Genomic DNA, 18,045 nt, shown 5'->3' with positions numbered 1-18,045 from the left:
CAGGATTAGTTGAGATTAATGTGCTTTGATGACCAGCCCTATCCTAAAATTTCCAAGAGAAATCAGATTCTGATGCCAAGTTTCCTGAAAACAGATGGGCAAGACTTTTCTCTGGAGAAAGAGCACCAAGGTGAAATGCCACATGTCAGGAGAAGGTATTTCAAACTTAATTCACAACAGGCAGAAAGAGTGTAGAAGAGTAAGCTGGCCTTCAGGAACTTGTGGTGTGAACACACAGAGGAACCCGAGATCTCCTCCTAGGACGGCTGCCCTCTCCCGCTGCCCTCTCCAGCTTCCAGGGTCCACCTGTTGTGAAATGCTAGCCTTTGCTGCTTTAAAAGGACACCAAATAATATGTTTTCACCCTTTGCACAAACCTCTGTTTTCACGAATTCCATGTGAGACTGAATATGTCATCACTTCTCCTCAGTGCTACAGAAGGGGGAGTTCTTCCAGCGTCTTTGTTGGAACAGAGCTTGTTTTCACACCACTTTGTGTCAATGTCTCCCATTTTAAGCTCTTGTTTTTATTGGACACTTTGGTTTTTTTTTTTTTTAGCCCAAACTGCACATATCCAAAACCCTCTAGGTTGAGGGCCAGGGAATAGCCACTTATTTCCAGATTTATGTCAAAACTGATTGAAGTAGAGATCCACTCATTCCACCTGCATAACCTCCCGTCTCAGCTCCCCGGGCACTGCCCTTTCCCAAGATGGTGAGTGTTGGTTATACCCATGGCTCCTTTTTTACTAAGTCTCAAGTTAGTGTAATTTAGGATTTAAAAGACACTGTATCCCACTGAACCCCTAATATGTGTGGATTACCACCCCCGAGGCTGCAGACCTATCCTGTGGGTAAAGTTTGAGAAGGAAATAGTAGGGCTCAAACCTGCTGTGGGAGAAGGAGTGCAAATTAGATGGAAAACATGAAAAGCATCTTACGGTAGGTACCTAAAAAATGTTAGAAATGTTGCTAGGACAGATGGATAATTGCAAAATTAAAAAATGGAAACAACAGTAAAGTTCCATATTTATATTAAACATCAAAATAATTGTAGTTATATTAATAAATTTAGTGTATAAAATGATACATCTTCCCTCCCATGGAATTTATAAGTATTACTCTTAAGTATGACTTTATAAGTATTATTATATACTTGTTAAAGGCAAGTGTGGTACAGTGCAAAGAATGCTGATCTTTGCTTCAGAAAATATGAATTCCAATCTAACTTTATTATTATCTGTGTGACTTTGGATAAGTGACTTAACTTCTCTGCATTTAAGTTTCCTCAGTAGTAAAATAGTGATAAAAGTAGTAACTTTAAAGTAATTGATATAATGGCTAAAGGACATAAAATATGAGAAAGCATTTAGCTCTATGCCAGGCACATAGAAGACACTTAATGAACAATTGTTATGACAAAGAATAAAAACCTGAACTTGGCGTTTATATGTGAGGTCCATATGGGCTACCTGCACACAAATGGGGGAAGAACAGATTTGAAAGTGGCATATTGGGGTTGGGAATGTATGCACAATGATGGTGCAAGGTAAGTAGGACACTTGGCTTCTCAGAATGGCTGTTGTTTTGGGGCTTATCCACCGCCCAGTGTGTCCTCCTGTCCTTGGCTGTTCCTCCATTCCAGTCCCTAGTGTGATAAACAGATGAATCCTCCACCTCTTTGGTTAGGAGTCTTCCAATGCCAGCACATAACTGAACTCAAGAAAAATGAGTTTTCAACAGGGTCGGGGTCGGTTGTTATGGAAAAGTTCCCATAGGGGTAGGTAAAGGGAAGGTGGAAAGGTGGTGTGAAGGCCAATATTTAAGGGAGGGGGCTCCATCTAATGTAATACTTTTGCATTGACAGCAACTGCTCCTTTTCTTAGTTCTTCCTTACTCACTTTTCCACTTGGGGTGTTGCATGCTTATTCCTTATGCCTTGGGTCTCTAGATTTTATTCAACAGATACTCACTGAGCACTTCTATGTGCAAGATCCATAGTGTAACAGGGGAATCTGTGGACAGCTCATTTCTGGCACCAATCCTCTCACACTACCCTGCTCCTTTCACTGGCTATTTTGTCACTTCCTTCAAAGACGAACGAAACTTACCAGCCTTTTGTAAATGACTAGCTTGAGGATGGCTCTGCTGTAAGCAACGAGGGAAATTAAAGAAGGGGCACAGAGCTGGGTCTCCATTCCTCCTTTGGTAGCGTGTCATATCATTGCAGATGTTTGGTGTCTTTCTGAGCCAGCCAGGTGGGGAGAGTTTCCATGAAGTGGAAGGGCAGAGGGAGGGACAACGATCGGGGAAACCAGGGAAGAATAAGAGTGGATGGAGGAAAGTCATGGCCATGTAAAGGATACTGGCCATTGGTTATTTCGGACACATAAGCAGGACTAAGAGTGGAGAAGAAAGTAAGGAGCTCAGGAGTTCAAAGCAAGAACACATGAGCTAGAAATTCCTGTTATATAATTTGATGTCTGTTCCAGGGGGATGCGAGGTGGCTGAGTGGGGACCATGATATATTTTACTTGTAAAATGTTAAATAACCTTATGTTAAGATAGTGATAAATTGTCCGAAAGTGACATTTTTATATTCATAACTACAGTGTACCATACACAGACCAAAATTCTTACAGAGATTTTAGAAATGGGTAGGTTCATTGGAGCTCCAGAGCTGAGGGAAAGGCTTTTGGGAAAGGTTAAATTTGAGGTTGTCCTTGAGAGAGGAGTGAGATGTGGAGAATGAGAGAGAATTAAAGGAGCTGACTGCAAAGCGCTCTATCCTCTCCTGGGACAGACAACCTGCCTTGTTTTCCCTAAACACTGCAGCACCGGGGCTTCCGCTGACACTCCCTCCGCTGAGAAGCCTCCTGGCTGGGTTCACGCCTGTGCCCTCGCCCCAGCCCAGCCCTGTCTGCCCACCAGTCCTTCAGCACATCAGGCTCTTCTTTACTAACCTCTCCTCGGAGCTCCTTTGATCAGCATCACGGAGACAACCACAAAGCACCTTCCGGAGCCCAGGGATCTGCTTTTTTCATCACTCCTGTTCCTCTGGTTCTTTTACAACAGGTGGCACCTAAATCCTCCCCTGTCTTCCAGACCTTTCTCCTGCAGCCCTAGCACACACCTTCTGCTCTCTGTGGACTTGATCCTCCCAGACGGCCTGCCAAATTATAAACCCCCTCTAATAAGTCTCTTCCCTTCTCGACCCACAATTCCTCATCTTTCACTCAGAAAGCACAGAGGAAACTTAATCAATAAGCTTTTATTGAGCACTACACGTTTGCCTAGGCCTGCAACGGGGCTGTGCCATAGACCCATGGGCGCCCAGTTGTGCATGTCACATGTTGGCATTTGATCTCCATAGCAGCACCTAGACCGTAATAGGCAGGCCAAGCGGCCTTTTAGGAAAGGCAGGAGTGAGTTGCGGGAAGGTTAAGTGAATTGCATGTGCCACACAACCTACCATGGCAAAGCCAGGACAAAGCACCAAGTGCTCCTTCTCAGCCAAGTGGCCCGGCCACCATTATGGCACCTAAAGGCAAACCTGACTTATGGGATGGATCCCACTATTGTTCTCATGTCAGATGAATTGAGGGTTGGAGAATTTAAGTTTCCCAAAGTGAGTAAGTGGCAGAGGTGGGATTTGAACTCAGGACAGAATGATGGCAAGACCCATGCCGACAGCCATCACATGCTCCAGCCATGGTTAAAGGAAGGGACTTATTCACTGTGACTTTGAGGCAGGATTTACACTCATCGGTGGAAGATGGAGGGTCTTGTGCTTGATCTCAGTGGAAGGAGGACCTTGACCAGAGAGGCGTGTGGAATAAGGAAATGGGCGTCCTGTGGGACAGTGTGCATCCTGCCCTGCTAATGGGGAGCTTATGCTGTGGGAGGTGCCGGGGAGCAGAGGCCTGCCTTATGCAGGGAGTTGCAATGAGTGGCTTCTGATGTTTTTTCTAGTTATGACTTTCTAAGCTTCCACGAAGTCTACCATGGAACCTGCTGTAAGTAAAAAAGCCACATTTAGAAGCTTCTTTCAAGTGTCCTGGGGCTGGGAGATAGGAAGGTGATCGTCACTTTCAGGAGTTGTGACAAGTCACTTATCTTACAGATGCCGTTGGTCTCACAGATGATACCCAACGTGTCCCTTATTCTTGCTGTCTGTCCTTGACCCCCCACGACTCATCCAAAAGGGGCACTTTCCTCCTCTCCCCCTGATCTCTGTGTAAACGTCTTTAGGAAAGAATAGGAATAAGTACATTTGACCCTTGTTGTGTCCTTCAGCCTGGGCTACCTGAGCGATGGCTCATTTTCGTGTTTGATTTAGGATCTGGTCCAAGATGACTTTTAATCTCTGTGCTGCAGGAATTTAGTTCCTAATAGATCAGCTCCATCCCGCTGAGTGTTCCATCAACACCCTTAGCTCAGTTATCTGCAGGGACTTTGACCCCAGACGGGGAGTCCCGGATGGGAGGCAGGACATGGCTTCAGGATGGACTATGAAAAATGCATGTAGGATAGAAAAATGTGAATTATGTGTGAAACAAACAAAAGCACCAGGCAACATGGAATTTGTGTCAACAAAAGCTTGCTGCAAGCTGTTGCTTGCTTCTAAGCGGGAAGCGGACCCTGGCGCCTGGGGAACAGTAGCAGGGGAGGACTTTTCTGCAGAAACAAAAGGGGTGACCTATTTTGACTGCAGTTGCTTACAAGCTCTTCAGCTCTCCTCTTCCCTGCGTCTGCCTCCCCCAGCCTTTGCTATGTGCCCGGGAAGTCACTGACTGCTAAGTCTTGTGGTCTGAGCCGCGAGAATGGGAATACCTGGCCTAACGTTTTGACATATTCAAGAGGCAAGCAAAACAGTCCAAAAGGTGGGGCCTCCGGTTGAGTTTCTTGTTGATTATAAACCAACCCCACAACTGGCTTACTCGGTGAAGGAGGGGGCGTCAGTGTTCTCAGGAGGATTCATGGACTGGAATGTCTAGCTCACGTTCCAATTAAAATATCCATTCTGGAGCTATTCAACTGCATAGGCTTTTGGTGTCACCAACTGCAAATGTTCGAAGTGCCAGTTTCCAAGCTAGCTGCAGAAATACAAAATGGTCGTTCCCTCACTGAGAGACATTTCTAGGTAGGAGACACCCAATATATACATTTTTTTTAAAGCAAATTATTTTCAGTCATTTAAAATGATTACCCTGTTCCTCCCTGGTCCCTGCTGAAGGCCCCAACATCCAAGTGCCATAGACAGCTGTGTCAAATATAATAAAGAGCATTCTGATTATGTCCTGAGGGCGGGGGCACACACTGCTCCAAGCTGGCTCTCGGCCACCCTGGCTACCACCAGAACTGCCTCCTCGGGGAGGAGGGAGCCCTGTGCGGTCCAACTGGCAAGCCTTTTGCATACGTACCTCTCCCTTTACAAGGCTGGTGAGATTTTGTGGCCCACAGGCCACAGCCTCAACCCAAACCCATGATCACCACACACTTCCATTAATGCGGGAGGTACTGCTTCTTGCTCTTGCTTCTCCAAACGGCTCCCGGGGCTCCTTGCAGCCTTTTACAGAGAGATTGAGGCGGCAGGCTGCCAGGTCTGTGGAAACGAGGCACCCTCCAACAGAATTTGACTTTATGAAGAGAGGATATTCAATTTCATTCCATTCCATTTAATTCAATGCATATTTATTGAGTGCCAATTAATATAACAGGTTTTGTGGACCTGCCTATGGCCTGGGCCCATTTCAACCTTATCTCACCTTGATCTCTTCATTTATGAAAGTGTTCTCGATAATAACCCAATCCGCTCAGGATTTCTGTGGGCTTCAGTGAGAATGTGTGTGTAGCGCACCCAGCCCATTGCCTGGTCCTTGGTGGCCGTGCAGGAAACTGCTGTGCCTCTTGTCCTTCTCCCCTTTCTCCAAATGCTCAGAAACACGAATCCATCAGTCACACCAGGAGTCACTCCAGGTGAGGGCAGGAGGTCTGAAGAGGGTGTCTCTGATGAAGATTTCCTTCTCAGGACCGCACTTCTCTATTGAAGGAGCTGGGTTGTATTGCTGACTTCATAGGGTAGGGAATTAAATGAGATAATATCTGTGAAATGCTTGGCACATTATGACTCATATAGTCCAGGCAATGACTATTATCTAACTAGAGGCCTGGTGCACGAGATTCATGCCCTGGGGGGGGGAGGGGATCCCTCAGCCCGGCCTGCGCCCTCTTGCAGTCTGGGACTCCTCGGGGATTGGGCCTAAGCTGGCAGGCAGACATCCCTCTCACAGTCCGTGGCTCTTGCAGTCCAGGATCCCTCACTCCTTACTGCCCGCCTGCAGTGGAGGTGGGAGAGGCTCCTGCCACCGCCGCTGCACTCATCAGCCGTGAGCCTGGCTTAGGGCTTCTGGCTGAGTGGCACTCCCCCTGTGGGAGCACACTGACCACCAGGGGCAGCTCCTGCATTAGTATCTGCCCCCTGTTGGTCAGTGCATATCATAGCAACTGGTCGTTGCACTCTTCGGTCGATTTGCATATTAGCCTTTTATTATGTAGGATGTATCTGTCTGTGTATCTATGTATGTATACATTGACCTATCCTCTACATTTATTTTGTTATTACTGCTTATTTTCTTGGCTTGAAACCTCTTGGACTCTGGCCATCTAGTTGCCCCTCTCTTCCTCTGTTGTGTCTTCCTGGCTCCTTAAAGATAGGTTATTCATTCATTCATTCCCCAGACATTTGCTGAGCACTTGCTAGCTGCCCACAGTCACACAGATAGGTTAGGTCACCAAAACTGGCTGCCCATGTGAGACCCCTGACATCTAGCAGCTTGTGGTTTTTGAGGAATCCAGAGAAGTAAACACATCATTTTAATACCATGTAATAAACGCAGGGGCAGAGGCCAACATGAGTGATGTGGGAGCACAGATTAGGGACAGGCAGCCTGCTGGGGCTGGTGGAAGGGTGGCCAGGGGCGGCTCCTGGCAGGGGTGTCTCAGCAACTGCATATGGAAGGGCAGATGTTTTTAAATTCTCGAGAAAAATCACAAAGACTTTCCATTCACACTTGTGTCCTTGAGGCATCATGGGCCATAACAAGCGACGGGAAAGTCTAAATTCTGCCTCCAGACTATGCTGGAAGGCGGCACAGCGGCTGGGCACTCTGGGGTGTCTCATCCCAGTGGCGCACACAGAACTTTCTTCTTCTTCATGACTGCAGGGCAACACCATCCGAGCATTCAAGCCTGTGCTGCAGGGTCTCCCCAGGTCTCTTCGCAGTAGGACGTCCCTGCAGGTCACCCTGCACAGCTGTGTCCCAGAGCACCCGTGAGCAAATCCTGGTCAGGACAGGGGCCAGGAAGCACCCCTGTAAATACATGGACAGCGCTCACAGGAAGGCTAACTGGGAAGATGAGCCCCAAGTCCACATCCTCCCTAAGGTCCATTGTGGCTCTTGCATCCAGCCATGGAGGAACAAACAGCAATGCCGATGCTGGAGTGATGAGGAAGAAAGTTGGTGACGCACTGTCCAGGAAGTGATGCCAACGACACAGAAGGCTTGGCCCTCCGTTTCTGGCATCTGGTGTAGCAAACAACCCCCTGAAACATCGGCGTTGGCTTCATAGTTCATGCCTTGGCCCACAGGGCAGGAAATGGTCATCATTGTCCCAGCAACATTTTCAGGAATCCTCACTTAGAAGCCTTGTGCCTCCATCCAGGCCCTCGGCTGAGCTGGGGTCTGGACATGCCCTGTGCTGTGTTTCTCCTGTCCATCTTCCCTTGCTGGGCTTTCCTGTGGTCCTTAGCATCCCTGCTAATTTCCTGTCCTCCTTTTCTCTTCCTCAGGAAGCCTGGAAAGTGGTTCCCAATCTCATGAAAAGCCAGACAGCTAACACAGCCTTCAGGATTCACAAAGAACCACATAAGAGCTTCTGTTATGAAGAACACATTCCGCGCCCCCGCCCCCCCGCCTTTTTTAAGACTTTAGAGAAGTTATTTTTAGGTTCACAGCAAAGTTGAGGGGAGGGTACAGAGATTTTCCATTTATCTCCTGCCCCCACACATGCATTGCCTCCCCCATTATCAGCATCCCCCAATAACATTTGTTACAATGATGAACCTGCATTGGCACATCATTATCACCCAAAGTTCATAGTGAAAGTTACAGTTCACTCTTGGTGTTGTACATTCTATGAGTTCGGACATATGTATAATGACTTGTCTCCACCCTTAAGGTATTCTCACTGCCCTAAAATTCTTTGGTGCTCTGTGTACTCATCCCTACCACCCCAAACCCTGGAAATCACTGATCTTTTCACTATCTCCATACTTTTGCCTTTTCCGAAAGTCATACAGTTGGAATCATACAGTATGTAGCCTTTTCATATTGGCTTCTTTTACTTAGTAATATGAACTCATTTATTTTTTACTTTTTAAATTAAAAAAATTTAATTGAATTTATTGGGATGACATTGGTTAATAAAATTACATAGGTTTCAGGCATACAATCCTATAATACATTATCTGTATACTAGCTTTCCCGTTGCAGGAAAAATCCTGCAATAGGATTTCCTGCTGCACTCTACCCCGCCTCCGCTCCGCCCTTGTCACCCGCCCCGCCTTCTCCTCCAGCCCGCCCGCGTTTCCCTTCGCCCCCGGCCCCGCCTCCGCCCCGCCCTTCTCCTCCTCCCCACCCCCCCCCCCCGGCTTGCTTGCTTCTTCGAAGCTTTACTCCCTTCTGCAGCTCTTGGCTTCTTTGGATGCTGTCTTGATATGCAAATTAGCCACCATCTTTGTTGGGTAATTTGCATACTCGTCCTGATTGGTTGGTGGGCGTGGCTTGCATAGTAGGCGTGGCTTAAGTGTAGCAAAGGTGCGGTCAATTTGCATATTTGTCTATTATTAGATTAGATTGTATTGTATGTTTGCCACCTCAAGCCAAATCTCCTTCCATTACCATTTATCCCCCACCTTTACCCTCTCCTACCTCCCCAATCCCCTTTTCCCTCTGATAATAACCATGCTGTTGTCTGTGTCTATATGAGTTTGTTTGTTTGGTTTTGCTTAATCCCTTCACCCTTTTCACCCAGCTTTAAATTTCCTCCATGTCTTTGCTTGGCACATTCACTTTGTAAACTTTCATGCACATAACGTTAGATCCAGGAAGATGGTCTTGGCCCACTTTGAGAGTTCAGGGACTCTAGGGGTTATAAGAGAACCCAGATCAGACCAGTGATCAGTACACTTAGGGTGGATGGATAGGGAGAAATTGGCCCAGTCTCCTTGACTTTCCAGCTAAGGGATCTCCTGTCCCCACTATACTCTGTGTTGAAACTGACCTCAAGGAAAAGGTAAATGAAACTAATTCCTTCTGGAGGAGATTACTGAGTGATTGAAATGGAATTCCTCAGAGGAGTCCTCCTTCCACTATCCAGTAATAACAGTCATGACACTGGAGTAATAATAACTAAGTAGCAAATGCATAGCAATGACACTGGCAGTTACCTTGTACAATTGATACAGTCCTTTAACACCTGGCTTCTCAGTTGATCCCATGATAGTGTTGGTGTAGATGGCAGGAATGACACTGACATCTTTATTTTTCAGGTAAGGGGGCCACATTTTTATGTGGCCGTGGGACATAGTGAGGGTCACACAGTTGACGTGCATAGCAGAACCAGGATTCCAATTCAGGTCTCTGACATCAAGCCCATCGAGATTTCTCGTGTGTATGTGATCCACGCTGGGCCATGTCCAGCCTTGGGGCTCAGAGGCAGCAAATGACCACTGGGACTGGGGTCAGGGTGGCTTCAAAGGAGAGGTGTCCCTTACCTAGGTCCTGCGGATGGGCAGGAGTCAGGCAGAGTTTAAGGTGGTGATTATACCCAACAGGACAGTTAGGGATCTTTCATGTGACATGGTGCAATGTCAGAATGTTCAGATGGATGTGAAGGGGTTCCAGAGAGAGCTGTGGCCATGAGGGTTTTGCTCTAGTGCCCTCCTTAGCCTCCTTCTCAGCCTTGGCCTCTCTGTCCGGCTCAGGGTGGTTTGAGCTGCAGAGACAGGGCACCTTTCCATGACAGAGGATATGGGCATGAGCATGAGGGAGCTGTTCCTGCCAGGGCTTTCGGCCTCATTCTCTTTCCTGTCCCGCTGGTACCTCGGAGGAGGCCATGGACCAGTCCCTGGTCCTACTGCGGTTGTCGGAGGAGCACCTACTCCGAAGCAGCCCGCACTGGCCTCCTTTCATCTGGCTGTTCTCAGATGTGAAGGACACAGAACAGAAATTGTCTGAAGGCCTGCTTAGTGGGGGGTGAGGGGAGCCAGAGGGGGGATTGAAATTCAAAGCCAAGGCCCCCATACACCCTGCTTTGTGGCAGCTCATCAGTTTTCCCGCTTCTCCCGCGTGGGAGCCCGTGTGCTCCTGCTCTTGTCTGGCTGCAGCCTGGGCAGCATCTGTTAGCAATGAATAAAGACGGGGTGGCGGAGGCGGAGGCGGGGCCGGGTGGGGGCAGGAGGAAGGTCTATTTAAACAAAATGTGTTTGCTCACACACATAAAACCACAGGCCTCCTGGAGGCGAGCACCCCATTGGGCCCCCTCATTCTTGCATCTGTAATCAGGAGCATGTGATTGAAAGACTGAAGCCTTCACGTAGACTCAGTGGGCCTCAGCCTCCTTACATACGAGGGGCTTGGGCAGGGAAAGTTCTCAGGGCCTTTTCTGTGTCCAGCGGCAAGAGATGGCTGGTCTAGAGCTAAGAACCCTCTAGTTCTCACACAAGGCATAGGATGCTCTGGGCTCACAGTGCCTCTGGGCCATTAGGGAAGGAGGCCGAGTGTCCTCTCAGCCTCCAAAAGGTGAAGCAGGCGCTTTGGAAAAGGGCTCCACACAGCCCCCAAAGCAACATCTGATTCTTCGCCTTAGCATTTGAGGCTTCCAGGATTTGATGTCTGCTTCCCCATTTCCCATCAATCTGTATTATGCTTACTTCAAAATCATGACCTCCAAGGAAACAAAAGGTAAGACACATGCCGGGGAGGCCAGAGCCAGAATTCAGAGGCACTAGAATATTTCTGGAAGGTTTGACAGGTGAAGGCAGTCTTATATATAGAAGGAAACAGTTTCAATTGCTTTCTTGAGCAAGGAATCCTTTTAGAAAATGATTGGGATTAGGCAAGGAGTTGGAGGCTCTTCTCAAGTCCCTTAAGAAGACAACATGGGGGAAGAGAACAGAGCATGTCCCCCTTCCTTCATCCTTTTGTGGACCCAAGGAGGGAAGGGCCTCGTGTGGGCTGGTGCAGCTCCTGAGCCTACCTTGTCCATGGCAGGGCTTGTGGCTGGTCCTGAAACCCTCCACTGGCTCCACCAGTAAGGAGAGTGAAGGAACCACTTCACCTTAGACTCCTCCCACGGGGATGTGTGGGTGACTACTCTCTGAGAGATTCTAGCCAGAGTTTCTACTTTTAAGACCCTCCATTGCTTTAGAATGCTGAGGCGGTGGGAGGAAAGAGAAGAGGACAAGTATAAGATAAGATTCAGTGGTCTGGAAGTCTTCCATACCTGCTTCAGAATAAGGGGATAAACACACTAGACGATAGGTTACACTCAGGCAAGGGTGGAAGCAAGACACAAGATAGGTGTCCCTGATTTAAGGAGGCTCCAGGAGGATTGTGAATGGATGTGTCTACGTGCCCCCCCCCCCCTTTTTTTTCTGGGGAAGCTTTGACAGTGATCTAGGTACAACTAAAGGGTCATCATTGGTGAGTAAATTAGATGTCTTGTACCCCTGTTAGAAACTCTGTAAGCTTGGCCATCACTGACCCACGATGTGACCCTGGAAATTAAGCTGTTAGTTCCCAAGTTTTCTGCATATCTTAATTGGGAATGCCATTGCCCAGACCCCTCAGCAGCCTTGGGGATTAATGAAAGCCTTGTTCACAAATGTCTCAGACTCCATAAAGGTTTAGATCGATAATTAACAAGAAGGAGAAGGCATAAACATTTCAAATATATATCAACTCCCAGATCTGTAACAGCCAATAAGTCTAAAAACTGAGTGGCCACAATTTCCCTCAGTGACAGGCAGCCCATACAGTTTCAAAAGTAATTCTTCAATAAGCATAAATTACCACTTGGGTAAACCTTCCATGTATGCCATGGCTATGGATTTATTAAGTGAAAATGAAACTTTTAAATAAATATCTGAGACAAAAAAAATGTATTTCCCATCTAATCGGGCCACAGAGGCAAGAGGGTTTAAAGCGCTCCGTAGCCTGGACTCGGAGAAGAGAAAGCTGATCACATTTTCTTAGAAGTCATTCTGCTGAGTTAGTTAGTGCCATGAAACCCCCCCTCCCCCCTCAGCTCTCCAAATACCTGGATTCCCTGATATTAGCGAAGAGCAGAGAGGGCACAAAAGTCATGAGGAGGTTCCCCCAACTTCTTGGGGGATCTGACAGATCCTGAGGCATCTCATTTCCCTAAGATCTCGATTTGGAATTCCCTCTCAGACCCTAAACCAGCAGCTTCCCAGCCAAATGTTCCTGCCACACAGTCTTCCCTGTAATGGGAAAAGAGGTCAGTGCTTTAACTTTTAACTAGCTTTATTGATACTAAAAATAATCTTTGCAAGAGACCAGTGGATCCCAAAATACAAAATGAAAAGGACACATCAGCAGCCTAACCAGCCCCGCAAATGCTTGATGGCATTCCCTGTGGTGTAGACAGCAACACTCAATGGACACTACTGGTCTCTCCAGCAGTCATTCTGTCCCTTCTCTACTGGGGGCTTCCCAGCTCCAGGTTTAAGCCCTAGGTTACATTAAATCCATCAAGGTCATTCCTATTCCTCTTGCTAAAGAAGGATGTGAGAACTTGGGTCTAAGCTGATCACCACATGGCATTCTCTATTGATAAGCATTGGTTCATAAATGGGCCGGAAACATCCTTTCAAGCAATTCTATATAATAAAAGGCTGATATGCAAACCGACCTAACTGTGGACTGATGGGTCTCTATGACATGTACTGACCACCAGGGGACAGACGTTCAATGCAGGAGCTTCCCCCTGGTGGTCAGTGCGCTTCCACAGGGGGAGCGCAGCTGCAGTAGTGGGAGCCTCTTCCATTTCTGCAGCAGTGCTAAGGACCCCTTAGGGGATGTCCTAAGCTGGCAGTTGGACATCCCTGGAGGGATCCCGGACTGTGAGAGGGTGTAGGCCAGGCTGAGGGACCCTCCCCTCCCCCTCAGTGCACAAATGTCATGCACCGGCCCTCTAGTGAGATATAAGAGGCTATATTTTATGGGAATTTTGATAAAACTTTCCTTGATCATTAAAAGAACCTCAGGAAGATATGGTCTCTCACTTCCATTGGTGAGAATGAGGAGGCATTGTATTGGTTCCATCCTATTATGGCAAAGGGAACCAGCCTTAGGATAAAACTGAATCGATAGAAGAGAGAACAGTGATAAAAAAAAAAGAGAAAAGGTCCTTGATGACCTCATAGAGGGACTAGGTTAATTTCCTTTCCTATTTGGAAGTTCAAGTTCTAACATGAGAATTTCAAGTACTATGAGAGTTGGGATATCTCATAGACTGTTAACTCTTCCAGTCTGTTCCTAGAGAGAGATGTCAGGGTTGGAAACAAGAATTACACTATATTGTTGTATACAGTTGCTAGAGTTAATGTGCTTGTATTTTATTAAGTATTTTTCATTAATATTCTTGAGGAATATTGATTTACAACTGTATTTTTTGTAATGTCCATATAAGTTTTGGTATTAGGATTAAGCTGGCATTATAAAGTGATATGAGATATGTTTGGTTCCCTGAGTTTATTTTTAAAGTTTGTGTAAACTTTATTTTTAAAATTATTTCTTCCTTAAATGTTTGAAAGAATTCACCAGTAAAATCATTGGGATCTTGTATTTTATTAGAGGAAGAGTTTTGATAAAAACAGTTTCTTTATAAAATTGCTATTCGAGTTTTTTTCATCTCATGCCATTTTGATAACTTATATTTTAAAGAAATGCATCTATTTTACCAAGATGTATAATTTGTTGGCATACATAAACTTTTTCATATTATTTTATTATGAATTCATGCACAGGTGGGGTCCCACGGGCTGGCCTGCAGAAATCGGGCTGAAACCAGCTCTCCAACATCCCCTGAGGGGTCCCAGATTGCAAGAGAGTGGTTCTTGGTTGGCGCACCCTGGAAATGGGCTTCCTCCTCTCTGGTTCCCGGTGTGTCCCCCGAGAACCTCAGCAGCCAAGTCACCGCAGCTCAGCAGATCCTGTGTTGAGCATCTGCCCCTTGGTGGTCAGTGCGCATCATAGCTACTGGTTGGTGCTTCTGCCCCCTGGTGGTCAGCGCATGTCATAGCTACCAGTTGAATGGTTGGATGGTCGCTTAGGCTTTTATATATATATTTATTTATTATCTGTAGGGTCAATAGATATACCACCTTTCATTCACAATACTGTTAATTTGTACTCCCCTTCATTCTTTCCTACTTGATTTGTCTCAGTGTTTCTTAATTTTGTAGAATTTTTTCTTCAAAGAACCTAAATTGAGTCCTCTTAGTTTAAAAATTATTTTCTGTTTTAAATTTAATTGATTTTTTTTTCTTTTTGGTTTTTATCTGTATTTATTTCTTCTACCTACCTACTCTGGATTTACTTTGCTTTTATGTTTTTAGCCTCTTAAAGTGTAACCGTAGGCCACTGATTTTAGATATTTCTTTAGATCTATCTATGAGCATTCAAGCTATATGTTTTCTTCTAAGCACTGATTTAGGTGAATCTCACAAATTTGGACATATTGTGCTCTTTTTACCAATTCACTAAATCCTCTTTTATTGTGTCTAGTCTAGATTTTGTGTTTTAGCCTAGATTTTGTGTTTTTCTCACTTTAATGGCTCTATTTTAAACTCATGTTCTTGTTTGTTTCTACCAATTTTTGTTTCATTTTTTATAGAAATTATTCTTTTATCTCTTTGATGTTACTACACATGTTTATTTTGTAAATTTTTTCAGACTCAAAGTTAATTTCATCTGAGAACACCCTTGAACACTTAATGATGTTTGACTCCCTTTCTTTGCGTAATATTTATTTGTGCCTTTTAAATTTAGTCTCAGGTGGATTTGAAAGTTTATCTTCCTCATTTTCCCATTTGTGTGTGTCCTTCTTAAAGTATAAGGTTTATAGATGTCACCTCATAGCTTTTCTGAACCTGCAGAGCAGCCCCACACATTCTAATGACAAGTTAGCACTTCTTCCCTGTGGCAGTTTGTGGAAATGACACGTCTGGTCACTGAGCCAGCGGGTAACTTGATTCTGTGTCTGGTCTTTGTCTTCACCTGCATCCCTATGACCACAGTTTCCTATAAGCATAAGCCCTACATAGAATCAACAATAGCTTCTTTTGTGTCACGGTTGGGAATTCCCCCTCCAGCACTTACTGCAGGTACTGAACCCAGCTTTCGGCTCCCAGTTCGTATGGAGCATGTTGAGTCCATATTGCCCCATGGGAACTGGGCTCCTGGCTACCAGTGCTTTGGTTTGGATGATGACCTAGAAGGCTTGTGGCTTCAGCTCTGCTCACTGCTTTGCATTTAAGTTCTATTTTAGTCCATGGTGATGTTTGTTATACTTCTGAGCCCAGTTCTGTCTTTTTGGATTTCACTTTTTCTATTTAATTTATCATTGCTGTGTGTTTCAAGCTGACAAAGTGTACTAGACATAAACGTAATATATCATCTTTGCCAGAACTCTTCTTCTTGCTTTATAAATGGAGAACTGAGGGAGGCTCGGAAAGGGGAAATGTCTTGCTTAGGGCCATCCAGTAAGCTTGTGCTGGAGCCTGAGCAGGTCCTCTGTCCTTCTGACTCCATGCCCTGGGACTTCTCACTGTCCCCAGGTGCTCAGAAACTGACTCAGCACCGAGCTGCTTCCTGCCTCCTTGCAGGAATGAGGTAGGAGAGAGAGACAGCTGCTGGGGAGACTCACCTGATGTTTCCTGATAAGGTAGAGAAGATGCTTAACAGATTTCATCACCGCCAAATTCATGTCTGACTCAAAGCCTTTCTTTCAGCAAGCTGTCACAGTCTGAGCAAGTGCCTCGCCCCACAGTGTGCAATGCCACATGACCTTTGCACTCACCACCACAACCCAGCTCTAGAAAAAGTATTTTCCCTTTGGAGGTTTCCTTATAATGAAGAGACACAGGAAGAGAGTGGACTTTTAATTTGAAATAGGCCAACATTTCATTGTAGGTTGTACAAATAAATCAAACACAATTGTCAGTTGAAAAATGTCACTCAGCCTAAGGAAAAAAAAAATGTTCCATGTGGTATGTGTACCTGTGGGAAGAACAGTGTTTAAAGCCTGGTTGCTGGATACTGTCACCTGGCCAGACATCCATTTCTCATAATATTGCATAGCTATGTGATGAAGGGCTGTCAGACTAAACTCTTTTATTACTTAAAAGTTTGTAAATCAAGATTTTAAAAATAGAATATGATGGTAGATGTCTTTCCTCCTTTTGATTACTCCAAATGAAGCTAGTTAAAAATCCTTCTGGTGTCTCTAGCCATAGTGCACACACTGCAGGCTGAAAAAGACACGAGATTTCCTCCTGCTCCGATGAACTGCCCCTGAGCACTAAGGCCTCTTTAATTTCTGAAGCTGTGTGGCCCGTTCCATGTCCGTGTGACCACGTTCTCCCTGGTCTCTATAATTCAAAGTTCCAAATGAAACCCTACACACTCAGAAAGCGACTTTTACTTGCAGAGTGCGCATAGGAAGGTGGTTTGTTGAGCTCTGTGCCTAGCAGCCTTCAGCATCTCTCACCACCCAGCAGCGGTCTAAGTAGGTATTCAGTCAGCTGAATGCCGGAAGGAAGGTGGCTGCAGATGCAGGGCAGCCACAGCCTCAGAAGATTGCCATTACTGAATGTAGCTACAGGAAGCGGGTATTTCCCTGGCTGTGTTCTAAGATTAGCGTGCATAGCAGTTGACCGATGTGAATCGGCCAAGCAGAAGGTGTTTAAAGGATCAAGTTAGTGTTGATCTAATGCTTTGAAGATAAAGGTGAAGATAACGAGCAAATTCCTATTATTGCAAATGATCTAATAATTACTGTAATAATTATCCTTATCCAGCCATAGACTTAACAATAGATATATTCAAGTACATTGAGTTTCATTCTTCAGCTGCAGTAGGGTTCATTGTGAGTGATAATTCAGATCAGATAACCTTGAACAGGTTGCAGAGTGAGCTACCTCTCTCCCACTTGCAAACAAGTAACAGAGAACAGCAATTGCACGAAAGGTGGCTGGAGGGAATCCAGGGAAGGGAGAGGGTGGTCCACTCCCAGTATTTCTGGCTCCCCAATGTCAAACAGCAAGTGAGTATCTCCAATGAACCAGCTAACATCTTTGTGTTGAACTGACAGGTTGTTTTGACATCATTAGACACAGCCAAACAAAGAATGAAAACAAATGGGTAGCCACGTTTCACAGTTCCTGATTGTGGGCACAAAGCAATCAAACACACCTGCAAGAAATCCTGAAATACAGGCTTTGATCCTGGCTTCCTTCAAGGTTCAACCCTCTGCTTCTTCATGAATTTTTTTTCCAGCTCAAGTAACCATGGGAAGTGTCCTGACCTGGCCTAGGTCACAGAGTGAGACCTAACTCTTACCCTTATCCTCATCAGGAGATGTCCAACTACAGCTGGGATGCTCAGCCACAGTCAGGCAGGTAGGAGAGAGTGATGGGGCCATTCCCAGGCATACAGCATGCTAGACTTAGAGACCAGGCTGCAGGTAGGATGAGATGGTCAAATAATCAGGTGGCTCGATGCTATGCATTCAACATAATTTCCACATCCCAGAGCTTGAACATATTGACAGTTAAAGGTTGAAGAGAATTTTGTGATAGAAAAATAGGTTTGCCTTAAGCCTCACATGCATCACATAACAAAAAGTAAATTTTGAAAACTGTCACGATGTTATAGAAATGAGTGCGAAAGAGTTT

Source organism: Eptesicus fuscus, chromosome 16 (genome assembly GCF_027574615.1).
Source record: "Eptesicus fuscus isolate TK198812 chromosome 16, DD_ASM_mEF_20220401, whole genome shotgun sequence".
Classification (NCBI taxonomy): Eukaryota; Metazoa; Chordata; class Mammalia; order Chiroptera; family Vespertilionidae; genus Eptesicus; species Eptesicus fuscus.
This window is presented reverse-complemented; position numbering follows the sequence as displayed.